Raw genomic sequence first — 17,678 nt, 5'->3', positions numbered from 1 at the left:
AAATAAATTATTTGATATATTGATGTGATACTAAGCATGCTTGTTTGATTTGATTGGTGTGTTGCTTGCGTCATAGTATTAGTTGTATTGTAGCTTTTGTGTAATTCATGTGATTATGAATTGTGTGCTAGATTGAATTGTTTTGGAATTTTCAGATTACACATATATTCTAAATTTTGGGACGAAATTTCTCTTAAAGGTAGTAGAATGTAATACCCTGTATTTTTAGCTACTGTTTCGGGTCGGGTTATACCTGGATTAATTAACCTCGTGTCTTACGTTTTTTTTCTTTAGCCTTAGCCTAGGTGGGTGGATTGAACTAGAAAGGCTACAAGTTAGGGTGGAAATAGAATAATCAATAATAAATAAAATTAAGGGAAAATGATAAGATAAATAAAATAGTTTAGAAAAGAAATTTTATAAGTTAGAAAACATAAGGCTAGGAGAAGAAGAAAGATATGGAGCTAGAGATTTTTAGAGAAGAAGGATAAAGAAAAATCAAGAGGAGTTTGTAGCAATTGAGAGGTAGAATGTTTAATCCCTTTCTCTTTGTGTTTCTTTGTTATACTTTGATTTTTATTTAATCTTATATCATTAGGGTTCTGAAATTTATCAGTACAATTAGATGTGTTTGATTGATGATCAGCCTTTTGTTATTGGTAGAAAACATAATTGGGTATCGCTAGTTAAAATTTGAGAATAATCCATTGTAAATTCACTGTTGAATGTTTGTTTGAATTTGGGTGATAGTTTCTGAAATTATGTACAGTTCCATTTTGCTGTGTTTTTGACATTCTTAGGAAGTCTTACTGATGTTAAAATGATTTGAATCCTTAACAAAAGTTGTAGCTTTGTGATTTATCTATCAGTGTGCTTTGGATTGGGTTAATTTCAGATTATTATAAATTTACCATGAATTGTTTTCTAATAACATGTAATCTGCCCAGATTTTAAATTGATAATATAAAATCATTATCTGTTGATTGAACCGTTAGTTTACTGTGAAATTTTGATATGTGCTTGTTCATTGAACTATGTATGTTCTCTTGAAATTTGAATAAGATCAGATGAAGCAATCATCCTGAAATGTATGATGTAAAATGGCTGCAGTTAACTTGTTTGCATAAATGCTTGAAAGAAACTCATGTTGTTGTCATATGTTAAGCCATGGTTGCTTGTGTTGTTTGTAAAAATGATTTATAAAAGTAAATGACTTCATGTTTTACCGTGATATGGAATATGTTTCATGATAACGGCGGGTAATGATCCCCGAGAGTTAAATGGGTAATGATCCCCATGGGAACTTGTGTTTTTCGACCATCGATGGCGGCTGTACGTGCCGATAAACGATAGGTGGTGTACGAACCAAGGTTTTCGTACTGTGAATGAAACGAGTAATGATCTCCGAGAGAAGATGGGTATGATCCCGATAGGAACTTTCGTTCCTGACCATCGATGGAGGCTGTCCATGCCGATAAACGATAGGTGGGTGTGCGAACCAAGGTTTTCGTACCGTGAACTCAAGATTTGTTGGTGAGATGTGTTGAAATACATATTAAATGATTAGTTAATGGTATTATGAACTCATGTTTGGTTGGTGACAATGTTAATATTTGAATGATGTGTTAAAACTTAAATGGATGAATTGTGAATTGATGTGTTAAATCCCAAATGAACGATTAGTGAACTCATGGTTTCTATGTGACTATATTAATGCGTGAATATATGTGTTGAATCATTGATGAATGATTTTTTGACAATTATCTTGGTGTTGTAAACTCATGGTTCTTTGTGACAATATAAATATTATTAGTGTTATGAACTCATGTCTTGAATATGAATTTAAATGATTTGTTGAAAATATTATTGGCTTTGTCAATTCATGATTGGAATCTAAATAAGATAATTTATTAGAAACATTATTGGTAAGGTGATTGTCGAATATAACATTGATTCGCTGAAGTCGTAATGTGTTTCTTGGTAAATGTTTTTGCTTGATAAAATGATTATGTTTTGCGCATATTTGGAGAGTTGAGAATGCATTCTATTGAGCTGTCATCTCACCCCTAGTTGACATCCTTGCAGATTTATCAGAGTGGCGCAGCAAAAGCTAGGAATTAGTAGCTTAGTGATTGAATTGCTTAATTGTATTGCTTGAAATGTAATTTTAAATAATATGTGTAGTTGAAATCGTTGTTAAGATAATAAGCGGATCTATATGCTTCAGTTTATGTTTTATTAAGTTTCACCTATGTTTTTTGCAAAAAGTAAATTAGCAAAAATATGTATGCATAAGTCTCTTTCCGACCCGTAACGCTTCGAGGTCGGATCTCCATATGGGTTTGACTCTGGTCCGGAACTCGGGGTGTTACAAGTTGGTATCAGAGCTCTAGGTTTTAGATCTTGAATGGGACCGTAAAATAAATTATTTGATATATTGATGTGATACTAAGCATGCTTGTTTGATTTGATTGGTGTGTTTCTTGCGTAATTGTATTAGTTGTATTGTAGCTTTTGTGGAATTCATGTGAGTATGAATTATGTGCTAGATTGAATTGTTTTGGAATTTTCAGATTACACATATGTTCTAAATTTTGGGACGAAATTTCTTTTAAGGGTGGTAGAATGTAATACCCTGTATTTTTAGCTACTATTTCGGGTCGGGTTATACCTGGATTAATTAACCTCGTGTCTTAGGTTTTTTTTCTTTAGCCTTAGCCTAGGTGGGTGGATTGAACTAGAAAGGCTACAAGTTAGGGTGGAAATAGAATAATCAATAATAAATAAAATTAACGGAAAATGATAAGATAAATAAAATAGTTTAGAAAAGAAATTTTATAAGTTAGAAAACATAAGGCTAGGAGAAGAAGAAATATTTGGAGCTAGAGATTTTTAGAGAAGAAGGATATAGAAAAATCAAGAGGAGTTTGTATCAATTGAGAGTTAGAATGTTCAATCCCTTTCTCTTTGTGTTTCTTTGTTATACTTTGATTTTTATTTAATCTTATATCATTAGGGTTCTGAAATTTATCAGTATAATTAGATGCGTTTTATTGATGATCAGTTTTTTGTTATTGGTAGAAAATATAATTGGGTATCGCTAGTTAAAATTTGAGAATAATCCACCGTAAATGCACCGTTGAATGTTTGTTTGAATTTGGGTGATAGTTTCTGATATTCTGGACAGTTGCATTTTGCTGTGTTTTTGACATTCTTAGGAAGTCTTAATGATGTTAAAATGATTTGAATCCTTAACAAAAGTTGTATCTTTGTGATTTATCTATCAGTGTGCTTTGGATTAGTTTATTTTAGATTATTATAAATTTACCATTAATTATTTGCTAATAACATGTAATCTGCCTAGATTTTAAATTGATAATATAAAATCATTATCTTTTGATTGAGCCGCTAGTTTACTGTGAAATTTTGAATTGTGCTTGTTCATTAAACTATGTATGTTCTCTTGAATTTCAATAAGATCAAATAAAGAAATCATCCTGAAATGTATGATGTAAAATGACTGCAATTGACTTGTTTGCATAAATGCTTGATAGAAACTCATGTTGTTTTCATATGTTAAGCCATGGTTGCTTGTGTTGTTTGTAAAAATGATTTATAAAAGTAAATGAGTTTATGTTTTACCGTTATATGGAACATGTTTCATGATAACTACGGGTAATGATCCCCGAGAGTTAAATGAGTAATGATCCCCATGGGAAATTGTGTTTCCCGACCATCGATAGCGGCTGTCTGTGCCGATAAACGATAGGTAGTTTACGAACCAAGGTTTTCGTACTTTGAATGAAACGAGTAATGATCCCCGAGAGCATATGGGTATGATCCCCATAGGAACTTTCGTTCCTGACCATCGATGAAGGATGTCCGTGCCGATAAACGACAGGTGGGTGTGCGAACCAAGGTTTTCGTACCGTGAACTCAAGATTTGTCGGTGAGATGTGTTGAAATATAGATTAAATGATTAGTTAATGGTATTATGAACTCATGTTTGGTTGGTGACAATGTTAATATGTGAATGATGTGTTGATACTTAAATGGATGAATTGTGAATTGATGTGTTAAATCCCAAATGGACGATTAGTGAACTCATGGTTTCTCCGTGACTATATTAATGCGTGAATATATGTGTTGAATCATTCATGAATAATTTGTTGAAAATTATCTTGGTGTTGTAAACTCATGGTTTGTTGTGACAATATTAATATTATTAGTGTTATGAACTCATGTGTGGAATCTAATTGCATGAATTGTTGAGAATGTTATTGATGTTATGAACTCATGTCTTGAATATGAATTTAGATGATTTGTTGGAAATATTATTGGATTTGTCAATTCATGATTGGAATCTAAATAAGATAATTTATTAGAAACATTATTGGTAAGGTGATTGCCGAATATAACATTGATTCGCTGAAGTCGTAATGTGTTTCTTGGTAAATGTTTTTGCTTGATAAAATGATTATGTTTTGCGCATCTTTGGAGAAATGGGAATGCATTTTATTGAGTTTTCATCTCACCCCCAATTGACATCCTTGCATATTATCAGGGTGGCGTAGTGAAAGCTAGGAATGAGTAGCTTAGTGATTGAATTGCTTAATTGTATTTATTGAAATGTAATTTGAAATAATATGTTTAGTTGAAATCGTTGTTAAGATAATAAGCGGATTTATATGCTTCAGTTTTTGTTTTATAAAGTTTCACCTATGTTTTGTGCAAAAAGTAAATTAGCAAAAATATATATGCATAAGTCTCTTTCCGACCCGTAACGCTTCGAATTCGGATCTCCATATGGGTTTGACCCTGGTCCGGAACTCGGGGTGTTACAAAATATGTATAGTGCCTTTATAGAATTGATCAAATGCTAATTATCTCGTAGATATAATTTTATTGCATTTGAAAATAATCCACATAGTGAGTAGATGTACAAGGTACAAATAATGAAATCGTTCTTGAATCAGTTAAGTCAAAGTACGTGTACTGGTATGTATACCATAAGACATGACCGAGTTCCGAAGTTCACAGAACTTTTCCAGTACGTGTACCGGTATTGATACCATAAGACAATAACCAGTTCTGGAGTTCACAGGATTTTTCTAGTACGTGTACCGGTATGGATACCAAACCGGTTCTGGGACAAACAAATCCTTTTCGGTTTGCATACGGGTATGCGTACCTATCCGGGTTCCCGAGTTCACATACTTTTTCAGGTGTGCACACTAGTATGCGTACCAGAAATCTGTTGTCGACATATAGCTACTCCGTTACATGTACGGCTTTGGACTTGTAATAGTTCTCCCAGTTTGTAAAACTGGTATGGATACTTTCTTATATCCGAATTTATAGTAGTTCTATATGTCTCGCTAAATCAATTTGAAACATTCCCAAATAACATCAATAGCACATATCACTGTTCCAGGATATTTCTGAATGATAATTCTTGAATCACGATTTTGATTACGAACAATAAATTGTTCTTAACGGAAATTCATCAAGTATGAACAAATTTTTATTAAGCTTAGTCTTATTTCGAGAACAATATTATCAAGATAAACTTGACTCGAAATTCTTGTTTTGCACGAATAGTCCAATTAGTCATGCGACAACATCTCATAGATAAAAAGGTGGGTATAACTTGAGAAATAGGTGGTCCAGTCTTCACTTACCTTTTGTTGAAGAATTTCCTCCAAAAGCTTCGGTTGATCTTCGCCTTCAAATGGTAAAATGCGATGATGGTTGTCGTGATGTTCGTTTCTCAACTACACTTCTATCCTGATCCGAGACTTGACTAATAGTATATTAGAAATCATGATATAGTTTTGATCATCTAAATTTGACAACAGACTAGATATAACAACACTTGTGAGCTCGACCGATCAATGCTCTAACAAATCTTGGATATTGATTTTCCGGACAATACACCATATGATGGTTGTGCACCATGATACTTGGTAGGATACTCCATATGAATTAGAAAAAAAATTAAGAAGAAAACGTCTTAGGGCATTGTGGTGAAATACAATTGTACTACCTCAATGTGAATCGACCTTCCGGGTCGTCATAAACTTGGTGAGTGCAAAGAGGTCATTCCGCTTGAAGATATTGATCCCTTCTGGAGGAAATTTATTTCATCTCAAGGCCCACGGGAGCAGTTGATGAACAATTTGGAGACTTAGAGATTGGTGAGTTCATTAATAAAAGATACCCCAAAATGAATTGTGCAAGAAGACAAATATTGGTTTTTAACTTATGGTCGTCGGTCTGTAAGAGCTTTGGGGTATAAGAAGAACCAATAGAGCAAAACCACAAGGTATACCAACCACTAAAACATCATTAAGAGAAATAGTGAATGAGAACAAGAGTTGCATAAAAGACCCATCATGTCATGAGTATGTCGAGGCAGAATATAAGTGAAAATGCGGGGATCTAACAACCACACCCAATATTTCAATTAGCAATCTGTATGGAGTAACTCCAATATACCTTTAAGAGAATCAATTTGGCAGTCAGACTCAATCTTAATAAAAAGTATATCAAAAAGTTTATATCTCGATCTCTTGACTTAATCGTTACTCAAGCAAATAGAAATCTGCGAGTCTTAATTAAATGAAAGAGAAATAACTTGGATGGTACCAAAGACCAGTATCCAAGGATCAATCAATTTCAATCAACAACCGAAGGTTGGATTTCACAATTGATCGATACAACGCACAACCTACGATATTTAAATTATAAAAAAAAATATAATGAGGAAAAGAAATAACACAGACACCAGAAGTTTTGTTAACGAGGAAATCGCAAATGCAGAAAAACCCTGGGACCTAGTCCAGATTGAACACCACATTGAATTAAGCCACTACAAACACTAGCTGCAAAGACGAGGGTACCCAAATATACCACACTCTAAAAAAAATCCACCTATAAGTCCTTTCTTCGAAAGTGACTGTCTATGGACTGAGTCGAGACAATACAACAAATCGGTATCACACTTCGAGTGATCGTCTATGGATACGAGATCGAGACAATAAAATCAACAAATTGTGTTTACTTGATATTAGGTTCGGACTTAACCAAACTCTAAGGGATACTTATCAAGTAAATAGGAATTAACGTTTTTGTATTTTACTTCTAATTATAATAAACAATTATAATTGCGGAAATAGAAAAGTAAAATCACACAGCAAGATTTTGTTAACGAGGAAACCCAAATGCAGAAAAATTCCGGGACCTAGTCCATATTGAATACTCTCAGAATTAAGCCGTTATACAAAATCTAAACCAACTTCGTATAGTTGACACCAAGTAACTAACTCTATAGTTTACCTAGTTTCCTCAGTATCCCTGCGCCTACAACTTCCAATAAGTCATGCACTTGGAACAATTCCTTTGGTTCGTATTCCAAACAGTAATGGAACAACAAATTTGTTCGGTAACAACTCTTTTCAACCAAGTGATATGAGTCTGACAAAGGCTCTCTCGTTTATACCATAAACACCTTTGTCAGGTCCTTAGATCTCTTTCTTACCAAACACAATAGTGATTGTAAGCCACAAGAAATTAACACTATTAATCACAAAGAAGGGTGTTGATGCCGATCTGCCCAACTATCCAATCAACGATTATCACAAAGACAAATCAGATTTTATTCGGATCCCTTTCCAGCCGAAACAAGTATTGTGCACACCAAATATTATGAACCCAAAAAGTCTTATTGTATTCAAATCTTCTTTGATCTTCAATAAACACCTGCACACAATCAACTTGAATCTCTGATGATCTAATCCACACAGAATGGAGTCTGTAAACGTTGGATTATCACAAGACGTCTTTAGATCTACAAACAGATCTAAAGATCCCCGTCGAAACTTCGATCTAGTTTGAGTGAATCTTATATCATAAAAGAAGATTCTCAAGAATAAACAAACTAGGTACAATCAAAGTTCAACCACCGTTAGTCAATCAAATCAATTAAAAAATAATAATAAACCGCAATTATCTAGTTTCCTATCAACGGTACTAATAGAGCTTCTCAATCTCAAAGAAGTCTTTAAACCGAGCGGTCGTAAGCGATTTCTCCTAATTAGGGTACTCTCCACTCCAATAGGCGGCTCCACCAGTAACGACACAACTGAGGTAGTTTTGCTGGCTCTGAGGATTAGTTTGCAAGAGAAGAAAACTTCGGTATTTATAGACAAGGAATTTTGGATACCAAGGAATTTCCAAAACCGAAAATATTCTCAAGATATGCAATAAACACAGATTCGGTTTTCAAAATTCCTGGAAATTCTTTGTCCAAATATTGACCGAAATTCTCTTAGAAAAATCTATAATCAGTAAATGCACATTACTAATTATTATTTTCTAAAGATATGTATTTAATTGATGGAAATTAAATACCATATAAAATTAAGAAACCTTTAATAAAAAGGATTCTCAATTAATTTCGATCATGGGATTCTCCTTAGCTATCAAGGAATATCTTTGAACAACTAATGATAAGAGTTACAACTCGTGTTCAAAAAATGCCGACATCCTTACTTCGTAAGTCCTCTTTCATACTTATAATCTTAGAAAAGAAAATTCAATTTCTAAGAACCATGTGATTGATCATCCAATCAAATCATTAATCATGGGTACCACGGTTCTACCAAAACAAGTTTCGGTTCTACTTTCTGTGAGTACTTTACATATCACACTAGTTACCAAAACTCGGTTGACTAGGTACTAGGATCGGTTCCCCACGTAATATGGTAACTACCCGTAATTTGGTGCATATGTGCATAAGATCGCTTCCCCTCACTACTAATAACTTGTTGCACATGTTCATAGGATCGGTTCCCCTCACTACTAAGAACTTGTCGCACCTCTTACAGGGATCGATTCCCCTCTTACAAAATATGTTGCACCTCTTACTAGGATCGGTTCCCCTTTCACTAATAAAAGTTACTATTTTGGAAGGCATCGATCATACCATCTTGATTGATTTCTTAAGATCGATTTTACTAATAAAAGTTATACCAATAACTTAAGACAAGCATCCGTGAATAGTTTTACCAACCACATAAACAAGTTTGTGATGGGTTATACACATCACGCATATTGGTTGTTCACAATAGATTTACAATATGAATAGCATTACCAATAAGCCTAGTGATTTCCCTTTCGATCCACAAACAATTTTGTGAACTTACATCCTTTAAACGAATGTAAACATTGTCTCCTAGGATGAAATTTTCACTCACACCCATACATAATCACAATAGCATTTAAACGATTATGTCGATGTCTTATATACAAAGTTTAATGGTTAAGCAATAAACCTTGTATCGTATTCCTCAATACTATGTCTATCTAGAGTTCATACACAGCTTCGCACTTTAGTTTTCAATATGCACGACTTGAAAGATATGTTAGGGAATGATACAGTTGAAGTCAAATATTAATAACCTCAAGATGAAGGATGATTGTTGTCGTTGTAGCTCCGTACTTCTTCACGTCTTCAAGTCTTCAGTAATACTTGTAAGTCTCAAATCCTAATACGTTTAAGTTAACCTATACGAAGTTGACTCTAGCATATAATCAAGAGACTCTTTAAATGAGTTTTGATTCACTGAAACATGACAACCAAACTTGACATACCAACGCTTGGTGGATAAACAAATTACAAGAATTCATTATACACATACGCTTGATTCCAAGTTCAACATCACATAACCTGCATTAAATTCAATCTTCAAATACCGCTGCTGACACCGTAATAACAAAGATAATACTCCCCCTAAAGGAAAGCTAGGTATATTTTCAATACACACAACTTTGTTATTCCAATGTTGTACCTCATTACTACATATCACATGGTATGCGACTCCCCCTTAGTCTATGCTTTCACTCTATTCATTAGAATAAACGTTTTAGCACAAATGTTCTTTCCCTTAGTGATACTAACTCTTAATAAGACAATACCACTTGTTTACTCCATATATTTCTCCCCCTTTTTGTCACAAAAATGAAAAAAAAAAACGAAAAAAAAAAAAACAAAGGAAGAAACCGAAAGGATCTCACAAAGAGAAGATGTAAACTTATAAGAGTTAAGCACGAGGGTTTTACACACCATCTTTAGATATCCAATACTAAAACCGAAACTACAAGTAATTTTGGTTTTAATATGTTATCTAGAACTCAATTGCATAAAGCAATATTTGATAGTTTAGCAAAACAAAAATCGACTAATCACATAGTTCTTTGCTAAACCGATTGTACAAATACAATCGCTTGTTCGACAAGACCAAAATAAAGATAAGAACTTAACTTTATTTTACTCATCAGGTTCTAATTTTTCACAAAGAAAATCTAGACCTTCCCTTTTAACAAGACAAATACTAGGTTAGTTAACTAGTAATTATCATTAAGGTATTCGGCTAGACTTGAATAGCCGGATCCTATCACTTTTGATAAGTCTAACTTGGATCCTAAGATCTTAGTTTTTCTTATCCGGAAATCACTTGGTGTAGATGGGGAAAAACGAGTCGCTGCTTTTTTAGGGAAGCGAAGATTCGAGCGTGCTGAGACTCCTCAACCGAGCAAACTGCTTAACCTCACACACAGATGCACTGCAAAGGGAGTGCTTAGATTCGAGAGATCAATCTGTAGGACTCTGTCCTAAACCAAGACAATGGTCGTTCCAGAGTCAATTCGGTCGCAAAGAGGGAGATGGGTTGATCTGTAGGAGGGAAGCTGAGAATTGTGTGGATCAATGATGATCAATGATTGTGGTTGTGTTGAAGGTTTTTGCAATTTTGGTGAATAAGTTCTGATAGATTGATGAATTCTTGAGAGTGGTTACTCGAGAAATTCTGTATAGAAAATTGTTGATTACTGATAATCTTGTATGTTGTTTTTCAATCATGGATTCAGAGACTTATTTATATTGTCAGAGTTGTGAACACCTTGATCCCTATAAGTGTGACGGTTTCTTGAGTGAAAGAGTGGGAAAGTGGGAGATCGTGGGGAAACCAGTTCCTCATTGTGCGGAGACTTGGTTGATCATTCACCCACTACTTTGCTAACTCCCTCAACCATTGACACGACTTGCTCACATTTCTCGTTGTGGATGAACCCACATGTTGTAGGTCGCCAGCCCAAAACCCTAGTTGTTATCCCCCAATTTCACATGATTGATGTATCACAAATCGTGGAGTCTGCATGAGAGACGAGTATTGATTACTCAGTTGTTGACTGATTAGACAGTGAATCTAGGTTTTGTTGAATCGAGCATAAGTGGTGAATGCTCAGCGATTCATGGATCTAACATGTAAATGGTGTCAATATTGTAGATTCAGTGATGAATTATTGACCAGTATTTGAGAGATTGAGCAAGTATTGCTCGATTTGACGAATTACTGAATATTTGAGAACTTGACGAGCAACTGAGCAAGTATTCCTCGATTCGACAAATAAATGATTATTGATAATTTTACGTGCAACTAAGTAAGTATTTCCCAATTCGACAAATTAATGATTATTTATAATTTGACGTGCAACTGAGAAAGTATTGCTCAATTCGAGAAAATACTGAATGTTGATAATTTGACGTGCAACTGAGCAAGTATTGCTCAATTCGACAAAAAACTGAATGTTGATAATTTGATGTGCAACTGAGCAAGTATTGCTCAATTCGACAAATTACTAATATTACTGAATATTGATAGCTGGATCAATATTTGAGCAACTGAGTTCGACAAATTATTTATTGGTGACGTGACCCAATAAAATATCAAAATGTTGGTAGATTACCAAATATTATATGATTAATTCAGATGTTGGTTGCTGAATCAACATAAATTCATTAGTGCTTGAATCTTGCTCAGAATGATGATTCGTGGAGCATTTATTCGAAACCCTAATTTCAGATCAATTATCTATTAATTGATGAGTCGCTGAAAATAGGTCATGAGTGATAGAGGGATCGACCACATGGGATGATGAGTGTCCATGTGGTGCCCAGTGCTCGAGTGAGCATGCACCAGGGTCCTCAGTTGGAGGGTTGGTGAAAGAATGATGATTAAATGCCGGTTTCATTATTTATTGAAATATTGTTGGGTTCAACATTAAGTGATAAAACCTAGGTATGGAAAATTAGGGACCGACCAAGAGAGCATAAGACCGGCTCTTGGCGCTCACGGGACCATTTGTTGGTCGATTGAGAAATCCCAAGGTTGGTTGGAGAGAATTTGGGCCCAATGTGAGCAATTGAGCAAATTAAGTCAGAATTATGAAAACGTGTGAGACCGGCTTTGTGCAAACCCTAGGGATGACCCTGATCGTTCAATAAGGAATGCACGTGTTGCCATGGTGTCTGGGTTTCCATACTTAGGGTTTCAGTATTTTCTGATGTGCGTTCGAGCAACATATTGGATTTTCAGAAGAGTTTGCTCTTGACTGAAATTCTTGATTTTTGTTGGAAAGAGCGTGTATGCTCAATTGATCAATATTTTGTAAATATTAAAATAAGAGTATTTTAACATTTAAAATTGTCGTGAGCGGCTAGCCGGTCGTGTGACCATGTTGGCTTTTGGTTTTTCATGATTCGAGCAAAATTTGAGAAGTTATGACGAAATCATGATTTTTGCTCAAACCAAGGAGTTTCATTAATTGAGGAAAATAATAATTATAAAAGACTAGGGATTGCATGGTGTGGGACCGGCCACGGCTAAAGCATGGCCGGTCGGCTTGGTTTCCCAGTCCCGCACACCGTTTCCTATTTTATAATATTATTTTTCATGAATCTGTGAAGTTATGGAGAATCCATGAGTTTTTGTCGAAACGGAGGAGTCTCATGAGATAGGGGAATAATAATTATAAAAGGCTAGGGACTGTAAGGTGTGGTACCAGCCAAGGCTTGGGCATGGTCGGTCAGCTAGGTTGCCCGGTCCCGCACACCTTTTCCTATTTTATAATATTATTTTTCATGAGTCCATGAAGTTATGAAGAATTCATGAGTTTTGCAAAAACAAGGAAAGTTGCTAAAATCAAGGAGTTTTCATGAGTTCATGAAAATAACAAAAATAAGGAAAATAATAGGAGAGGCATGGGACCGGCCACGGCTAGGGCATGCCCGGCTGGCCGGCGGGCCCGACCCCGTAGGCGCCTCTTTATTATATTATTATTATTTATTGTTTTCTCTTGTTTTGCGTAGGATTCCTCATCTGCCCATATTTTTGGATGCTCGTTTTCGCATCCGGATGCTCAGTCGTGCATCATTGTCGAGTACACTTACACCATTTTTATGGGGCTTACTCAGTGATGGTCCAGATGCCCAGTTGTTGAGTATTTATTACTAATTTATGAAATTCAGTGGAGAATAATTCATGAAACTGAGTAAACAAAATGTGTAGTTATTTATTATCAATTCTAGGATCAACCGTGGATTCGACCATGAATTCGGAATGATAAAACAAGCATTACCATTCCATGGGATCGTGGATTCGACCATATAATCGGAGTAATAAAATTACCTATTACCATTCCATGAGATCAGCCGTGGATTCGATCACGAAATTGGAGTAATGAGATAATATAGTTATTTATTGCCATTCCATGAGATCAGGCCGTGGATTCGACCATAGAATAGGAGCAATTATTTATTACTATTCCACGGGATCAGGCCGTGGATTCGACCGTGGAATAGGAGCAATAATAGATCATTCTGGGAATTCAATGGTGAATGTCACGGCAGAATTACTCTATCTGCCGAAAGGATATTAGCCAGTTAAAGCGTCACATCCATTCTGAATGGTGCATAGTCAGGGAATCACGGATGTTATTTACAACCTGAAGACGTTAATGCTCTCAATCTACGTAGAACCGCCTGAACCTATACACGGTCTCTCCACATAGTCAGGGAATAGTGAGTGTCACCGATATCCTGAAGGCGTTAATGCTCTCAATCTACGGAGAACCTCCTAATCGTTCTTCTATGTGGAGGTGGTTCTCTCTCCTGCAGTCAGGGAACAGTGAGTGTCACCGACGTCCTGAAGGCGTTAAGCTCTCAATCTACGGAAAACCGCCCAATTATGTTATTTTGCATAGAGGTCATGATGAAATTCCAGGTATCGGATCACCCAGCTAATGGGGATTTTCGAAAACATATTCATCATGGCTTCGTAAAATATGAATCGTTGCATGTCTGAAAGCCATGTCAAAAACATGCCTCATGATTTTACGGTTTTCCTCTTTGTTGAAAATCCACCATCTACATTAAGTCCCCTGCATAGTAGGGAACAGTCATGTTCCGCAGTATGCATTAAGTGGTGAATTTTAGTCGATGAGATCGTGGTTGAACTCAGTCTACAAAGGTATATTCAGAATCCTTGATTTGCTGCAATGGTGTCATGTACGAGCAAATATTTTAGCGAGGATCCTAATAGCATGGTAGAGCATCATTTTGTGAGCACGGAGAGGTGAAGTGCTGCTGATTTGGTTAGTTAAAAGTCCAATTTTGGTCGGTTTAGCGTTCTTGGGCCCAAACCCAAAAGAGGAAACCCATATGTACTAGGTTTTGGAAATAAAATTTGTATAAAAGGTAAATAACCCTAATATTTTTATTGTTTGCCCAACCATGCACCCCTTCTATTCATTTTTTTCACGAGCAGAGCAGGAAGGGAACTCCCTCCGGATCCAGCATTGCCGTTCGCCGCCGATCAACGTCCGACAAAGTTCCGGCCGGCGCCGACAGGTAAGTCCATCAATCGATTTTTTTTCATGTGTGTTTCATGATTCATGAGTTGTTCATAAAACAAGAAAATCCCATGGTTGCATGCATGCGTAGGATATATGAAGAATTTTTTTTAGAAAACATATGTATGCCCGTTTTTTCGTTAGTTTAGGAAACGGGTAAAATCCCTAATATGGAAGAGATACATAAAATTTTGCACAGACACGGTCTAGTTGCATTAGTAAAAGTTTTGTTTATTAGGTTTCATGAAAACCCAAATTTGTTTTCAAAGCATGAACTTTGCAAATACTTTTAAGAACGTAGGTTCGTTCGTAATAAAAGTAGTAAATAATGATCCTTAGGGTTAAGGAATTTTGGAAAGGCCTGTAGTTCATGATAAAATTTGTTTATGAAATTTTAAAATTTTATTTGGAATATGTGGAGCCTTGCAAAAATAGAAAAGACCCTCGCTTCATAGACGAATGCTCGATTGAGCAAAATATTAACCCACGTAACTTTTTTTTTTTTTTGCGCACGCGAGTTTTTTTGGCTTTTGATAAAAAAAAATCAAAAAGTAAGTTTGGAGCAATTGTTAGAGATAAACAACTATGTCTCATGATTTTATGATATGTGTTTGCGGTATAAAATCATGAGATGTTCACGTGAAGAGTAGATGTGAATTGTTCATAGTTTCGTGAAAAGTCAGTGTTGACTCTTGAATGATAAGTCTTTTGCTCACTTTTGTAGGTTTGAAAAAGTAAGCAGGTTTTCGGAATTTTACGATGTTATCACTAAGTTCGTGAAACCGTAAATAGGTAAGAGTTTAGAATTACCATTTTTGCAGACGCTGATATGAGCATCATGATTGTTTGATTCCATTGTGTTAATGAAATTCGCATGGAATGTCACAGAAAATTTATAGAGATGACTCGATTCCATGATAGTGCTGAAAGTGACATCGCCAGAGAAAACACTTCTGGAGATGATGTTTCCACAGATGCATCTTCTAGAGATGATGATTTCTCCAGGAACGACGATTTTGGGACTTCTCAGGGGAAGGAGGAATTTCTCAAACCCAAGAACATTCCAAACATCAAACACAAATTCTTCGAATATTTGTACAGGCCTGAAAAGTGTCCTTTAGGCTCCTCAGATCAGTTGCTCATAAATCCCAGGACAACTGCTCAGAATAAGTTGGTGTCTCCTTCAGCAATAACTCGGTTCTGTTTGGAAGGGAAGCATTATTCGGCTTCTCATGTGGAACTCAAACTTTCTCGGAAGTCGCTGACGCATTTTTCTGGATGGGTAAGGCATATGCTAGGCCACATCCGTGTAAGGACCTTGCTGGATAGTGCACAGGTGACACGAGCCATTCAAGCTGCTGGAGATTTGATCATTAATCATGACATACTAGGTATCGTGGCTTTGATTTCTCGTTGGTGTATCCCTACTCACACCTTCATATGCATATGGGAGAGTTCATGATTACTTTGAAAGATTTAGTTGCTTTGTTGCATCTTCCAGTCACCGGAAATTTCCCTAAAGAACTCTCAGCAGAAGAGAAGTTGATATCTGACACCTTGGAAGCTAAAATGCATGAATTCAACGAGTCTTCCAAATTTTGTTATGCTCAATGGATGAGATACTGGTGGCCGAGAGATGGATCCCCTGAAGAACCTGTTGATGGCGTCTTGTCCATTGCTGCTTTCTTGTGCTTGTGGCTCTCTAGAGATGTTTTTGAAGATAACGGACATCTGCTGAAGCCGTTTGTGATTCCATTCGCCATAAAGATGGCCAAAGGTGAGAAACTTCCGATTGGTAGTCTATTTTTGGGTTTGCTGTTTGCCAATTTAGACTCTTTGGTTATAGATTCCAGCGTCTCCAATGGTTTCATGAAAATCGAAACCAAGGACCCAATGTCGACACTCTCCATGCTTTCCTTGAGAAATATAACGCAAGGATCATGCAGTGGTCCACAAAGCAGCCACAATACAAGATATGTATTACTGACATTTTGGACCCTGAATCTGAATTCAAATTTTGCCCCTGGGTGTTGGTCCCTGATCTATTCTTGCAATTGATCACTTTTAATACCGCTGAGGAAAATGTCAAGTTGAAGACTGGTACTGATTTGAATGATGGAGATAGATCTTTCATATTGAGTTGCACTCTTGGACACCTAGTATCAGTACTGCATGGAGAATTCCGAGTAAAAGAATATAAAATTGACAGGGCAGCTCGACAAATAGGCGTCGACTAGTGTGTCCCAAATCACCGAATGAACAAACTATCAGTTGTGTATCTTAAGGCTAATTTAGATCGCACTCGTGTGGAGGGAAATGAGTATTTATTCCCATTCTATGATCGTGCTAATTTTGTGACTCCGGGTTACATAGACTTCTGGCGTCAACAACTTGAGCGTTTGTATTCTTTTGTGACGGATGTAAAATCTCCAATACAAGATTTTCCTTCCCTTGACCTGATTTCTTCTCGACCAAGGTTGAAATACCTTTCCCGTGGTGATAAGAGGAAGACGTCTCCAGAATGTGCACAGGTAAGTTTTCTCATGATTTTGACAAAGAATGTGATAGTTGCACTTTAATCACCTGTTAACTCTGTATAGGATGGTCGTGCTGTGAGATCTCGAATCCGTGTAGACTTCTTAGACCTTCAAGAAAGTACCCAGGGCGGAGAAGGTAGGAGCAAGACATCTCATAGGATGATACCGAATGATGTACAGTCCACTGCCGCTTCTTTGGTGAGTTGTTAGTGCTTTTCCTTATTGTTGCGGCTTTCTCGTCCAAGCTATTAGGATCTTTAAAAGAATATTGTTAATTTGTTTCAGAATTTTTCTCCATCGGTTATTGACGGTCTTCGTTTTGTTCCTGGTCGAACAATTCAGGGATCCAGCGTTGACGAAAAAGTCGACGTCAGTATCTTTCTTTGTGCC

The sequence above is a fragment of the Papaver somniferum genome, chromosome 8 (genome assembly GCF_003573695.1).
Source record: "Papaver somniferum cultivar HN1 chromosome 8, ASM357369v1, whole genome shotgun sequence".
NCBI classification, from domain to species: Eukaryota; Viridiplantae; Streptophyta; class Magnoliopsida; order Ranunculales; family Papaveraceae; genus Papaver; species Papaver somniferum.
Note: the sequence above shows the minus strand (reverse complement) of the source record.